Source organism: Bacillus rossius, chromosome 3 (genome assembly GCF_032445375.1).
Source record: "Bacillus rossius redtenbacheri isolate Brsri chromosome 3, Brsri_v3, whole genome shotgun sequence".
NCBI classification, from domain to species: domain Eukaryota; kingdom Metazoa; phylum Arthropoda; class Insecta; order Phasmatodea; family Bacillidae; genus Bacillus; species Bacillus rossius.
This window is the reverse complement of record NC_086332.1, coordinates 18025102-18041979: the sequence shown is the minus strand read 5'-3', so window position 1 is coordinate 18041979 and position 16878 is coordinate 18025102. Positions and strand designations below refer to the sequence as shown.

The window sequence follows — 16878 nt, the reverse complement described above, 5'->3', positions numbered from 1 at the left end:
GGGGGTCATTGAAAATCGGTAAATCGGATTTAATGAAACATTGATTTAGAGTAAACATTTTCGGTAACCATAGCACTTCGTTAAATCTGGGTTCTACTGTATTTCGAATTTACCCCTTGAATCCAAATCTAAGTCTCAAGGGTCAGAAATAAAACAACACAAAAGAAATAAAAATGTTAACTATCGTGTTGAATCATTCAACTCTAAATGTTTCACAAACTAAGTTTCTAGAACTAATAAATATTGTAATTTTATTCATATAATTACATGTTAAAAGTACAATATCTTGGGGAATAGTAACAGGATAGGTAAGAAGATACAAATTGACCAGTAAACTTTTGATGTTATCAGTGTTTAATTTTTTTTTTAATTTACTTTATCTCCTCTCAATGTTCAAATATCAAATCCTTGAAATACTAAGGATTTTATGGTCTTGAGGATTTGATTGGCCCATTCCTAATCCACACCAAACATTTTGGAGAGTGAAATTAATAGTAAAGATGTGTACCATTGCAGGAATACTGCTTTGCAGTAAAAAAAATTATATATATTTATGAGGGAGAATTAAAATAGTATTTTCAACTACACAAGCTGTATATTATAACAATAAAAATATAACAAATAATATACATTTTAAAAATAAACTACAAAATAACATACATATTAACCAACATAATTATGAAATTTAAAACACATCTCTGTTGTAAATTGACAGACTAGCTAACAAAATCCAAATATAATTTTGAGTAAATAAATTACACACAAAAATACACTTTACAAAATTTATGAGATTTATCACAAAGAACTCATACATGCGGCACAACTATCATCAGTCAAGCACATGATAACAAAGTAAAATTCGTGGTGCTGTGTACCTTCTCCCACCTTCAGGATCAAGATTTGAAAGCAAATAACATAATTTCTTTCTCAAAGTCACTTGATATATGCTGTGATCTGACATCGAACCATGCACTTAAAATACTTACCTGTACACATTCATAACAATGCCTAACTAATCATTTTACAAATTTATAGGTGGGATGGTTAGTGACTTGACACCTTTTGACACTGCATAATAATGACAGCAATGAGTACCAATTAAAATTTTTCTATACTTGACAAAGTTGAATACAACTGTTCTTAGGTATTAGATAAGTTTTTTTGTTAGTAGTTAGAATTTTTTATTACTTATTGGCTTTATAGAACAGTTGTGCTAAGCAAAATAAATTATATATTCTTGCAAAATGTAAAAATAAATTATATTTGATAATCTCAGTGGCAAACCACCATACGGCTTCTGGATCAAAGCTGGAAACACAAGTATAATACCCAGAGTCTTTTTTAGTGCAATTTTCTCAGTGTAATTTTCTCACTTTGTTTGCTTTCCTGTCCGACTACAGAACTTGATAACATCAACCTAATATGTTACTGGGAGAATAAAAGATCATATTTGCAGAAGTTACACACACTGCATGTTTTCCTGCTAATCCCAACTAAATAGCAGCAAAATCTGCTTCTACCGATTCATATCAGCACAGCTATATTATTGAGTACATTATACAATTTAATATACAATGCTTTGAGTTTGAGAATATGATGAATAACTCTTTTTGTAGTAGGTTTAACCAAACTAATTTTAACATAATTTTTTTCTATAAATCCATGATGTGTAGGGTTTGCTACTCTTATACTGATTTAAATTCAGTAAAAAAAAAAAAAAAGTACTGCAGAGTTCAATCAATAATTTACCCAATTAACTGAACTTTTATTCTTTGAAATCAAAATTCAATTAACATCATAACATTATGTGAGAACCTAGGTTTAAAAGAAAATGAGTTGGACCAAGTTAATTGAGAAATTTATTATTATATTTTCTGAGGTCCAAATTATGTAAAAGAATATTACATAATCATTAAGGTAGGACGTGAACATCCACTAATGTGAAAACTTGTACTATTAACAGAATACACTTTATGCCTCGCATTGAGACAACAGCGGTGCACGAGTTAACGAATGAAATCTTCCATACAACCATAAAGTAATGTTATCCGTAACGCTTATTTATAACACAGAGTTTTTATGTTTAACAAATACTAGTGCATGGTCACAGCAAGATCATAACACATATGCAGTCAAGTGAAACTAAAAACTAAATATTAGATGAACTCAATACTTTAAAACTTAATCAAATAACTTCTCATCCTATTTAATTAAACAGGGATGATAAAGGATTTTTTAAAATATATGATTGATAATCAACGTGACTAGTTTGATATACTTCTTGTGATAACAGCTATAAAATAATATTGAAAACTTAATGTGTATTAGGCATCTGCGAATCAAGAATTTCAATTGATAAACTATTAGAATCAAATATATTATTTAAGAAGAATCTGTCAAATTGAGTTTTTTTGTCTATTTGTTCAAAAACTGAATAATAAAGGATATGTGATGTACCGTATTTTCTCGCATAATGTCCGCAGTAATTTGGCTACATTTTTGACAAAAAAAATGGGGAGCGGACATTATGAGGTGAAGTCCGAAAAAAAAATTGTCCTCTCATAATTAGTTTGATTTTACGTATGCTCACGGTTCCGCGGATTGCATTAGTAAAATCGCTGCTTCGTAAAATTGGCACCCTTCCCTCGGCCCAGTTGAAAAATATTAACGGCGGCACATTACTTCGCAGAGCTAGGTGACTGGCGACCCTCCGCAGCGGACGTGAGAAATGTGACAGGTGTCGAGATAATTGCGTGCCGGTGATTAGTGCAAGAAGCCACTCATTTTTCTTCTTCTCTCACTCGCGTGTGCGCTCTTACGTTCAGAAGCCGCAGCCAGCCTACACAAAATAAACGCTTTGCGTGAAACAATATTTTTTTAATATTTCATTGAGATGGCCACTAACAATGTCTGCATTAGCCGGCGCCGGCGAGCCTCCCTCCCTGTCCCTTGCCCACTGTGTGTATAAAAAAAGTTACCGGCAGACATCTGTGCATGCGAGTCCCCTCCTGCCCTGCTTTACTGAAGCGGGGGAAGGAGTGCAGAGCGTGGAAAAGGCTGAGCAGGAATTTTTAACAAAAACAAAGCAGAGCCTTGTCTTCCTGACATGTAAGAATGTATGTATGTCCATTCTGTTACAGCTGACACTTTCTTTACGTTGCGTATCATATCTTACATGAAAACAAAATTAGGAAGCCTCTCAGCAACGCGATGTTAGATAAACATGTTGATAAATTTACCAAGGTTGCTTTGTCTGGTGCTGACTTTATGCGGATTAAAAAATTCCATTTCAAGTATTTAAAAAGAAGTGTGCGGACATTATGCAATTAAATACGGTAATGTTACTTTGACATGTTGCATTTGGAATGTTTTGGTATTCAGTATCTTTTTTAGCAACAGAAAGGTGGGGGCGGGGGGGGGGGGGGTTGTAGTCTTTTTTTCTCCTACGTGGCCTTGGACACTAGGAGGCACATTCCAACACACTTTTGCTGCAACCGCCCAGTGCCTCCCTTGCCAAGTGCCAAGTGCTTTGTTCCATGTCTCCTGCTAGCTGACCGTTCAATGACCGCCTCTCAAGGCAAGGTAAAATACTTGACAGTGATAGAAACTTCCTCCCATTCCCGGAACACAGTTATTTCTCACAAGAAGGGCCACTGGGAAGAAACTAGTTGAAACTTCAGTGTGTTTACTGTCAGCCACATTGTACTATGCACAATGCTTCCTGGCATGTTTGCACACAAGTGTTTGTTCAATATTGTATTTATTGTAAAAGGCAATTCGGCAATTTTAGACCTAACCTCCAAATATTGTTTTTGGAACAACAAATTTTTTCATTTACTATTTGATTTGGTTTTTGTATTGAGCTTTTTATTATTGACTTGTCTTCGTTATTTTAAGTTTCGCAGGTGCCTATGTGTATTTTTTTTTAATGCATATGTGCGTGCATTCACTAACTCATTAAGCTAAATTTATAAATAATTTTTTTTGATAACTAACATTTATAAAATTCATTAACATCAACTCATCAACAAACACACAAACTTAATTAAAATACTGTAGGTTTAAAGATTTTGGTTATTAGATGCTCCACATTATTTCTCAGTTCCCAAAAAAAATCCCAGCTTTCTAATACCAAACATAGTTATTGTATGAATAACTGCTTTTTTTGATAGGTTGTTGGTTTTTTTTTGTTGAACATTTTATAAATACAACTCTTCATCTTACATTAAATTTAAATTATTTAAAAAAATAATAATAATAATTTCACACATATTTACGTAATATTTAAGATACAGCAAAAAATCACAATGTTTGTGTTAAGTAAAAAAAAAAAAAAAAAAGGACTTTTTCTACTCAACATAGTTATAAATGTAATAAATTTAAATTTTGTAAATGAAATAGCAAAGAACAAAAATTAATTTAAATGAATTAACATGTCCTGGAAATAAGAATTATTTTTGGCAATTTGCTGAAAGTGCTAAATATTAGCTTCTCAGTACTTTATAATGCATTAACTATAAACTTGAACAGTCGTGGCCACACAAACAAAAAAAAAACCTATTTAAAAGTATGGTTTTCCAGCCAACAAAATATACAAGATGAATGAATTGATACAGACTCATACAAATGATATGTTAAATACAATTTTCATAAAAATATTGGAGATTATTTACAGTAGTTTTTACTGAAATTATAATATTTGTATGTACTTGTACCTAATCTACACATATGCATTCTATTTGCCAAAGCATCCAAAGTTAAACTGGTTATTCAGAAAAAAGGCACCACTACTCTCCCTGGATAGCGAGAAGTGAGCAACGAATTGTTATGCACAGATAATTCTTAGTTATTAAACATCTGCTATGGTGAACTACGGTTATTCTAAGAACTTTTAAAATTAAACTATGGAAAAAAACTATTAACATTACTGAATAGGCATATCCATATGTTGTTTAGCCTTAACAAAAAAAAAATAAAAACATATACTTCAATCTGCTACCTTATGTTTTGAACAAAATGGAACAAGGATCATAGTTATATGTAATAGAAACAGATGTTTCTGGTATTTAATGGAAATGTTTAGAGTAAAATAAAATAAAGTTTTTTTACTTCAAAATTTAGTTTTTACTTCAGAGACTACACCATAACCTGTAAACATAAAATATGTTAGAAATTTTTAGGTTCTTAAGTGGACTGAGAACACTTGAATTTCTTGTTAAGAATCAAATATTGAATACTTGTTAACAGTTTCGATTTGAATACCAGCTTCTCATGCCATGGCAGATGGCTGCAGACAGGTCTGCCCATTACAACGGAAAACTTTTTGCTTGAATACAGGAGACCAAGGAAAAAACACAAACTGTTTTAATGCTTAACTCCTTAACACTAGCCAGGGCACTTTGAGTATTCAAAAATATAGCTGGATAGTTGTACTTCTTACCATCATTATTTAGGGCTACATGCACTATCTAATATGATACCAATTTGAACAAAAATTTAGTTATGTCTTTGAGTAGCATCTCAATTCACTCATTAATCTAGACCTAACATTTTATTTGGGTGAAGTTTGCATGAACATTGTACATAAATAAATATAATGTGAAAAAAAAATTTAATTCGTACATTAAAATTAAATATAAGCAGGGATGTTACAACCACTGCCACTGATAATTTTCTCACAGTTGATGTAAGGAACATGAAGCTTTAAATGTTTAAATTATTTTACAAGAAGTGTTTAGTAAAAAATTGTAATTCCACCCCATTCAGAACAGAAAGTAACAGAAGAGTGCTAGGTATATAACTCTGTACCATGATGAGCCACTAGGTAAGAACTCTGATAACTGTTTACATCTTGCAAGTTTTATAGACCCTAATACATAATTATTATTTCTCATATAACAAACTATACTGAGTGAGTATAAACAACTTGTACCACATTTCAAATGTTTATATTATGACACTGTTTTATGTGGATAGGTAATATTTTCAGAATCACCAGTTTAATTTGTTAACATAATGGCACAAAACTAACTTTATAAAATAATACTGACTACTGCAACTTACAATGTAATTAAATACTGATATCTTATCAGAAAGGAACATACATACTAGGTATATAAAACATTATCAAATTAGGCCCTCATATACTACATGAATAAAGACTTAAAAAACATCATACAATATATTATATATCTTACACACAGAAATATCTGAAAAGGTTATGAAATACATATAAGGTGAATAAAGCAGCATGGCTCAACTACTTGTAACAACAATCTAAAAAATGACTAGTTTATTATTTATCGCAGTCTTCAACGTCACAATGGCAAGACGTTTTCTGTATATTAATAAAACTTTCTTGCCGGCCAAATTACAAATCACTCACGGCAGCATGTACAGATAAATTATTACATGATGCTTTCATACTTCGTTCCATTTCACATTCGTTAAATGATCTTAAAGGTAACAATTAGCTTGGGTAACAATAAAAGAAGGTGAAATATGCTTGTAGTACACATATTATGTAAAAGCCTTGCCTTGTTTTCTCACATTTAAAAACCCACATTATATGTAACAAATTAAACTATGTTGATGCACAACAAAAACAATACCTAATTTGTTCCTTAAACAGTGCCTAAATACTGGTCCAACTTATACAGTTACCAGAAGAAACAGGATTAGAATTGAAAATCACAGCAGACAGGGTTGAGATGCATAATTTAAGTAAAAAAAAGTGTGCTCTGTACTTTATATGGATAAGATGATAAGGAGTAGATGGTAGAAAGATGGGGAAAAAAAAGGTGCAGAATTAACACATACCTAGAATCATCAGTCTGTGTAGAAATGCACACCTGATGTTACCTGAACATGCTGTCCACAACTATTCAATAATTTGCTGGCTGCCTTAAATACAGAACAGTCCCAAAATGACACAATTTACAAAAGCTTGTTGGCTAAATTATCACGTTTAAGGGGTGGCAATATTTGCTTACATTACTGGGTAATAGACCTAGACCAGCAAGCAGATTCGAGATTCTGTATCAAAATTATTGCATCTACAGCAAAACATAAAAAGTTTAGTAATATAAAAATTTTTGGTAGAATATACAAGGATATGTCATGAAATTACAAACTGCCCTATCTCATTTCAACCCTTAATTTACACTCCATCACTGGTTTTGTGGATTCGTAGAAGCATAATTCGACTATTTAAAATATTGAAGAAGCACTTATCTTCCATGTGTTTAAAGCGCAATCTGGATGTAACGACACCTGATGTGTAAACTAATAACTTAAGTAGACAAGACAAAATTTTGGTTTCAGGCCAGTAGCCCCAAAAAACTTCTTCACTGACTCAAACCATTAAATAATAGAAAAAGTCATGTTATCTGAGTAAACAAATGCTGCAGGGAGATTTAATAAAACTTCTACAGTACACTAATTTCTACTGAGGACTTTGTCGACAAGCTACAATAGCTAACAAAGGTCTTGCTTCATTTTATGACACCCATTGAGTATGAGACTGGGCAGAGGGTAATGATAAGCAAGATGAAGAAAAACACACTTACTAAGCACTTCATGAGAGATACTGCAGTGCCCAAGCAATAATGCACCAGCTGTCAAAAAAAAACACAAACAATGAGTAGAGACCTGCAAAATTCGCGGATTCATTCGGTGATAGGCTAGAATTCAACCACATATACCTCTTAGAAAATTTTGCTATTGGCTTACTGTTCATCTGGACGAATCTCAACCAGTTATAACCCTCAACCAAAGAAGGATCGAATCACAGACAAACCAGCTGAGACGACTGACAAGTCGGCAGCCAATGAACTTGCGTTATTTGCCCGAGTGTACAGGGCTATGTGCAGTCTATCCTGAAGGCCATCAAAACCGCGAATTTTGCAGGTCTCTAACAATGAGGAATCAGAAAACCGAATTTAGAGTTGCAACGAACCCATGTTCAAGGAGTGTTAACTAACAAGGAGAGGGTACAATTTGGGAAATTCACTTCGGAATGAGATTCTGTGTATTAGTACTCTACCTTTAAGGTGTTCATCCCTTGAATATAATAAAGCGCACTGGCCAGGCAATTCAGAGAAAAAAAGGCTTAGAAAATTTAAGCACAGTTAAGTTTCACAATAGCCAAGGTGGTAACGTATTTGCTTGCTGCCCGGATGCTCAGGTTTCGATTCTCGTTTACTTAACATTTTATTTAAACAATTTAAAAAAAATTAATAAATCTATTGTTCAAAAATATTAAGTTATGAATATAGATTAATTTATTTGTTAATTTTTTTTATTTATTAGATATTACTTATTTAAATTACAGCAATAATTCAATCTTTCAAATGTAAAATAATAATGGGTTAGTAAGTTACAATTAAAAGTATAATGATGTGTGATTAAAATGTAATTAAAAGTTTTTAAATATTCCATTCAAACAGTTACAAAATATTTCGTTGAAACCAGTTTTGACCCGAGTTAGTTTTTATCGGTTTCCATGGTTTCTATTGAAAATGATGGGGTAATTTCTTTTGCTTACCCCACTATTGTATTTTTGATGTGTAACATCTTAGATCTTGGTACAGAGCATTTGGTGGGAGTAATTTCGTAAATGTGAGTACGTCAAAGAACAGAAATGAGTAACAACCACGGATGTAATTACTAGTTCTACTACTGAAACAACCATTTTGTCTTGATACTTTACTTGATACCAATATTTTTATTTAATCAAACTGAAATATGTTTGTCAGAAACATAAATAAACCACTCAAATTATGTCCACGTTTGTCTTCATATTACGGTTTCTTTTCATTAAAATTATATTAATATTAAAATGAGAATTTCAACATCAAAATGTTGAAAAAGAAAAATTATGGCTGCATCCACTACGATGCACTTTTAGTGGATCCCTAGGCACTGGATCCATTAGGCTAGTATTCGCAAGTAGTCTGTGTAAGGTACCAAAAACAGGCAATGTATACAACAATCTCATTTGTACCCAGTGAAAATAAAAACACATTCACTGGTGTTTTTTATAAGAAACAAATGCATTAGAAATTAGGAAGGACATACTATTACAATGGGTTCTTCTCAAAACTGTTTTCTGATTCTGCCTAGGTGCAATATTTAATTTTGAGCATTGTGAATAACATAGTTAAGCTTGTGATCAAAATTTTATGATCCAGCACATGCAAGTACTTATCCCATGATATACAAAAATTAAGGATTTTAATGTTTCCTTGTCGTCATTTGTTAACTAAGTTTTAGCTAATAACTGAAGAAACTTACAAAAGTCTGAACTACAGATAAATGTGATGTTTTTCATCACCCAACCGTCAACTAAATCATTAAATGTTTACTAACAAAGAAACAATTGTTAAAATCATTACTTAAAACAACACACTCTGTGAACAAAATCCTTTTGTGGTAACACTGTGTTTTCTATTGAGCAAAACATCGACATTAGCAATAGCTCAAGCACCAATGGCAGGAGGAGTTGCAAATTTAAGAAACTCTACCTTTGGTTGTACAGATGAATGAACATAACTAACTACCAATATTTATAACCATCTCTGAGTAGACCACAAGCTGGCTCGATAAGTAGTCTTTAAGTCTTTGCTTCATTTAGTCCACACAACACTAAATAAATTGTATACAATACATCTGGCTCAAATCCCCTTCCATAGCTTTTGATTATAGACATCTCCTCTTTCACTCACCTTCATTTCTGTCTCTTGCACACCACACATTCTACCAAACAAGAAAACAATACCTACATCAGTTCCACTTCTTTAGTACATTTGTATATAAAAATATGCAGTATAAAAAACTAGTTCTATGTACTTCAAATTAGAAGAGTAATATATATTTGAAAAAATTTTTAAAATGCCTGCAATACGAAAAAAAATTATAAAAAATTGTATGGATTAAAAATTTACAAAATCAAAATAAGGGAAAAATATTTAATTTTAAATAAAACAAAAATGGGTCTTGAATTAACTTAGGCATGCATACTTATAGATTCATATTGCCGCAAACGTAAGCTCAGCATCCTTGGAACAACTGTGACAGCCTATGCCACTCTGGATGTCAGCAGACCAGAGACAGAGATGAAAGTCACTAAGGTGTAAAAGTTCAAGTCGCCAAGCACTTGCTGGAGCGACTAAGGCAGGGTGCTTGAACCAGCTCGGTAATCACAGTCTTGACGGCAGAGAGAATGAGCACTCGCCAGCGACCATAATGCTGCAGCACTGGGTTCGCTCACATCTCTTTGAGCTCGACCACTCTACCCCTACAGGGGGTTTATAAAATGGTCAAAGGTAAAAAAAAATCAATGCAACTTTTGTTTAGTGTGTCTTCAATCTCTTCCATTTAAATTATTCTCGATCCCATGAAAATTGATTTGCAAATTTCATGCAGAGAAAGCTACTGAATAATTGTTGTAATACTACGGTATTATCAGACTAACTGAAACTGTTTATTATTGTTTTACGTTCGAGGTTAATACCGCTTCCCGATACTTTCGGCAGTGTTTTGTTTTGTTTTACGCATGGCGGCGCGCGCAGCTCGTGCTGCGTCGTCATGACAACTACTAAAATAAATAATCGCGCGGTGTTTGGAACAGCTTTAACGAGCCTATGCTTGAGTAATATTGACATTTCATTGGCTTAATTAAAAAGGACGCTAACGTGTCGCGGCCATGATTGGCCCTTTTCAATCAACAATTTAATTTCGGCAAGAGAGAAGAAATAAGTGGAAAATGACGCCATTTAGTGCGTGTGGTAGTGTATTCCCTCGGGGAATATTTTATTCGTGGCGATGCTAATTTCGGCGTTATTGGTCTGGAAATTACGTCAAAATACTGGGCAATATTAATTGACGCCCTGTAATTGAATGCAGAAGAATCGCATTCAATTCACGTGAGTGACGACGTATTTTACGAACGACCTTAATCATCCAGAGTTAAGGTATGGTCTGCATCATCGCTATATAGTAAAATTGACGTAAATTTTACCGTCAACGTATGCAAACTGTAATTGTATAAACTTTGGATTATCATCAAATTAGTTGAATATTGACTTTCGGCGATTATCGGCAAAATTACTCACATTAACACAAAATATATGTACACAATTCTAGAAGTCTTTAGGTTAGGCGTTTCATGCTCGAGCAAGCCGGAGCAAAACCCCAAAACTTTTTACTCAGTGAACAATTTCAGGAACTTTATTTATTTTATTTTATTTTATTCAAGAGTCAGGTTATCTACGACATCACATAGACTTTATTTAATATTTGTTTGTTTGTTTATTACTTCCATGACTCGAGGTTTCTCATTATGGTCAAAACAATAAAATAAGTCTTGATAGTGTTATTTTGTTGTTACTTCTTGATTACCTCTGGCGCCCTATTATTAATTCCTGGAATAACGTTCCGAGTAATTTAAAAATGGAAAATCTTAGTTTCATCAAGTACACGTTTGTGTACATTGTGATGAAATTTAAGGGTTCACGAAAGCATTTTATATTTGCCATGCGCCCACGGTTTGAATTTGTTTGCGAGTCAAACGACCATAGAGCGAAAGAGAAAAGTGTTGATTAATGTTTTCAATAAAACATGTACATTGGAAAAAAAAATTAAATATTTTTTTTTTTTACAAGCAACAAATAGCTTACTAATTACGAAGAACAAAAAATTATATTTTTACAATGTAGGTATTTATTTTCAAAACTGTTTCCTGAACTCAAATTAAAGTCCCCTTTTCACAATTTTAAAAATTATGAACAAAAAAAGAAAAATGCTTTTATGTATCTCAACAGTCACTGCAGAAAATTTTGAGTATAAGCTGCATGCATTTCTAGCATATTGTAGGCACCCACAGAAATGCTATATAGCTGATAATAAATGTTTTGATATCAAAGGAAGAGTTATGATAACGAAAGAGCTTACATATTCTTATTCTTTCTGTAATGTCCTTAATTAGCAGAGTGTTTACACGAGTAAGCCCGGGTCTAACATAGGTTTGCTACACTGCATACCATGCAGCCCCTTGAATTAAACCTCTATCAATATTGTTACGTTCAGACTCTATCTAGTAGGGCACCACAGCTACGTGTTGGTAATTGGGGGCATGAGGCTAGTGTTGCGCGCACAATAAATTCCTGTGGCGTTAGTTAGGACAGCTGATCGCGTGGCACGGGTGCCGTGCTGTTGGTTTTCGGGTCGTGCTGTGGCATAAGTAGCAGTGGTTTCACCTGCGCGTCGCTGACTAAATGGGGACCTACTCAGCTTTTCAGTTTACGGATAATGAACATGACCTTCCCCAAGCTTTGTTACATGCCCTATCTGACCATCTGTACAGAGAGACCATACCATATGTAAGTTACAAACCCAAGCAATTTTACTTTCTTGGTGGTGCACTATGCAACTACATACATGACATAGTTTACTCAACTCTAAGTAAGACGTACATTTTTTTGGTCATTATTCAAGCTTAATAAATGGTGTGTCTCTTACAATCAATGGCATCTTACATTCTAAAAATTTATTAAGGTCGTTTTAGAGATTGGCAAATAAAGTACAGGGGTGGCTGGTCAGTTGTTACATTAAAGTAAAAGGCTGATGTCACACGCACACCACGTAAAGTGAAGGTTGTATTTTAGAAAGGCACCGAGCACTTAACATTTCAACATTTCAACATTTCATAGTAAAACCTCCTTAATTAAGGTTTCTTAAGCTCAGCTAAATAAATGCAAGGTTAGCCAATACAAACAGGAGCATAAGCGTGAGGGGATGGGAGGATATATAACTCTCCCCCCCCTTTTTTTTCCCCCACAAATTCTAAAAAAAATCTATCATTTCCACCAACAAAGGAAATATATTGAAAGCAAACAGCAGGCAAAGTGGTTTTATTAACCCCCCCCCCCCCCTTCTCCACCCCAGAAAAGATGCTCTTGAGTACAAAATACACACAAAACCTGCTGTGGGGATAGCAAACTTCATAGATGAACTAATGCACCATAGTTAACAATCACCCTTTACAAATTAATGTGTAACTTCAATCCAAGTGTATCTTACAATTGTGGGAAAACATTTTCTTTACAGAAATAAAGATCAAAAGAAAGATGCATTAGAATCCATGGCATCTTACAATCGAGGAAATGTGAATGGTATACTGCATTTAAACTCAATGATTTTCAAAAACTAAGATACCAATAAAATTATTCAAAGGTTGCTATACGTGGCCACATTGAAAGGATATTAATAATTTGACCGGGGATGACCATTCTGATACATTTATTGCATTAAGGCCCAAAAAGTAGGATTCTCAAGGATGCACCTTTAACTAAATATTCTAGCACATAGGTATCCCAAGATATTATTTTCGATGCACTATGTAGTTGTAAAAATGATTAAAAACTATCAATTAAATAAAAATCAGGTTAGTTAAAACATTTTGTGGTGCAAACAAATCTTTTTTTTTGTCAGCAATTGTTCACAATTTAAGTTAAACGTAATTATTTTTAAAAATTATTTACCAAATATCCTTCCTTGTTTAATGAAATTTAAGCGTAAGAATACTGAACCCCGATGTTTAAGGCCTGTTCAGATACCTAAGCAGCATTCATACAAAAAAAAATAATGCACACTCCATACTAAAAGTTGCATTGATGATATTTCAACACAACATTTTCATCTGAACCAAATAGTACGTCAAAGGTACGAGTCAAAGAGATGTGAAAACGAGGCACGCGACCTCTGACCACCAGCAGTGCTGCCGGGTGCTGGAGGACAGAGCGTGGCGTGGCCGGTTGCAGCAGCTGTTACAGCGATGGAACGATACCTCGACAAAGCAGCATGAAGATGGAAGGAGCAAGAGCCCATCCCTCTCGACCACTCTGCCAACCAAGCCTTTGTCGACACACAGACGCGAGCGCACCTGCAACAAGACCGTGTTCCTTGCCATGCAGCTCAGTTGGTACACCAACAACACTAACTTTGAAAACCACACCAACACTTACTAAACAAACACACACCTGGACTGAAGCATGTGCCTGCAGCGATGAAACTTGAGTCTACCAAATGTCTGGTGTCATTACTATCCACCAAAGACAGGATAGTTTGTGTCAGAAGAGACTACTGGAAGCCACCATAAAATACCACACCATGGAAAATCAAAGTTTATTCCAGGATGCTTTGGATATCAGTAGTCGGGTATGCACCCACACATTTACCAAAGACCATAATGTTGGCCCTCTGCAATATGTGATACTGGGATGTAATGTGCAGTGTCCTGCCCTTCCTTTATCCCTTATGCTAGCCCGCCCAGATGGAAAGATGCCTAATGGCTTGTCAGTTTTTTTTTAACTACCAAGTGTCAATATTTGTTTATGAAACAGTACTTGTTTTTGCTTTCTAAGATTTATAAAAAAAAATAAACGTTTCCCTTTTAATTTTCATAAAAGACAGCCATTCCTGCACAATTTGCAATGATATTATAATCATGATACGTTTTAAAAGTGGTTACCTAATTGGAAGATCAAAGTTCAAACTAGTTGTCTTGAAAGTAAAATAAACCAAATTTTGATGTGACGTCTAATACCGTATTGGTCCGAATATAAGGCGACCATTTTTACATAAACGAGAGATGCAAAAATTGGAAGTCGCCTTATTTTCGCACCCAAGACGCCAGAACCGCAAACGTTAGTTCCAAGCTGAAAGCTACAGTAGAAACATTGTTTAACAAAACGTTCACGATTTTTTATATTAACTAAAACTTTGTTACCTCACACGGAGAAAAACGATAAATCCACCTAATATTGCAGTAATTCACAATTGTTTGAAGTTGAAAATTAAAATATTTGTTATTGAGTAAAAACGTGAATGTTGAAGCATCTCAAAATGGCAACCTTTTATTTCACAATTCATATTTGTACTTTGTGTACAACCGCGTGTTAATATTTACGGTAATTTATCTTCAGATTTTTAACGGAAATATTTGTACTAAAATATCACAGTTATTTTCAGAACGATTGTTTACGTTTACAAACATTTCGGATGTAATGTTTGGAAATTCACGGCTGCCAACTGTCTTTCCACAATATTTCTTTGTTGTAAAACGAACATTGCCGAACACGCACGAAGACGCCATATTAACAGGAATTTGGTACGTTGCTTCAAAAGCTATTTTAATAATCCACTCCTTATTTATGTAAAAACCTTTCATAATTATAATAGATTATTCTTTCAAATTCATAGAACAGACTCTCTCTGTCAGAGAGTAATATGGACAAATATACGCGGTCACGTAACCGAAGTTATTCTTGGCCGTATGCTTCATCATGTCAGCTAGCCACTTGTTTTGTTCCGGCAAGATGCATTCTTTGTTTGCTTTTTTTACGTTTAACACACTACAAAATAGTAATACGCCTTGTTCTGTGGTAATACGTAGCTTAAGTCAAACGGAAAGTTAATTGCTGTATTTTAAGAGTGATTAATAGCCATTGTAAAAATTTTAAATTCGTAGATACAGTAAACTGTGAAAAATGAACAATCACACATCAGTGGAATGGCGGGGAACGAGGTCTAGACAAATAAACAGCTCTGAAGATGACAATTATGCAGCTTCATTAGAGTAAACATACGAAAAAATTTATAGTGTAATACTTAAAAATGTAAATATTTTCTAATTGTTTTCTTTTGACTTTTAGGGTAGGCCATTCAAACTTATTTTAAATAAGTAATGTGATAAATATAAATTAATTGTTATACATAAATTCAAAAACGATTTATCAACACAAAATGTATGTCTAATGAATTTTCACATTAATTTCTACCAAAAATTACTTTTACATTTGTTTGGCCTCCTGAAACTGCAGGTCGCCTTATATTCGGGGTCGCCTTATATTCGGGCCAATACGGTAATAAATCAATGAACGCCAGCTGCACGCACGAAAATGTGTCCCGTTACGCTGTGTCCCGTTACGCTCATTGTACGCTTGCGCCGCATCTCTCTCTCTTCCACTCGATTGGAACAACTATCAATTTGACTTTTTCGAGGCACATTAAACTTGAAAAACTCCCATTAATTTCCTACTTTTCCTATCATCGTCCTATCCTTAACAGAATAACACAGATTGGAAGAAGTTAAATAGCAAACATGTATAAAAGTTAAAGTTAAAATAATCTGTTCGTTAAAGCAATAAACATATTTGAATTAATGAGTGCAAATAAAAGTAAATTTATCAATTAAATTGTAGATTTCATTTCACTCCTTCTTTGTATCCATACAAAATAGTGATGATTCAATAAAAATGATTCAATTTTATTCATAAAAGTATGCAATCATTTCATCAATGTTTTGTTATGACGTTACATTAAACTATCGTCCGTAAACCGACTTTACAGACAACCAATTTTTTTTTGTATTTGATTTGAGTTTTAAATTTTGACCGTTTGCATACCTCTATAGTCTGAATGTAAATACTGAGAAAGTTAAGGTTGTTGTGCACTGTACAAAGAAATACATGTTACTGATTAGGTAAAATGATTTTTTCCTATTCTGGCAATAGTATTTTTTAGGTTTATGATACTGGCTTTTTAATGTTACATATATGTAAATACATTTACTGGTGATTAAATGTAAATGTAAGATGAAAAAATGAGTTTTAAAGCAGTTTTAATGTACAGGTTAAGTTGTGTCACTATGGTTAGGTTTGTGTGCAAAATGTTTCTATCCTTTTTGCTGATTGGTCATTCCAACATGTCACGGTTTTAAAGGTGAGCAGGATAGAGAATTTTGGTATAGGAAAATTCTGGGTGGGAAAATATTTCCTGCAGAAAACTGGATGGGATCAGGAATTATTTCAGGGTTTT

At 33.6% G+C, this 16878-nt stretch overlaps 1 protein-coding gene across 1 annotated transcript in view; it reads right to left on the bottom strand.

Annotated features, from left to right (window-relative positions):
• Nucleotides 1-336: 336 nt before the first annotated feature.
• Nucleotides 337-16878, bottom strand: part of LOC134530296 (CUE domain-containing protein 1) — a 37363-nt gene continuing 20821 nt past the window's right edge. Inside the window, exon 8 of the mRNA XM_063365017.1 lies at nucleotides 337-13942. The gene's annotated coding sequence lies outside the window, so the exon portion shown is untranslated. The remainder of the gene's footprint in view (nucleotides 13943-16878) is intronic.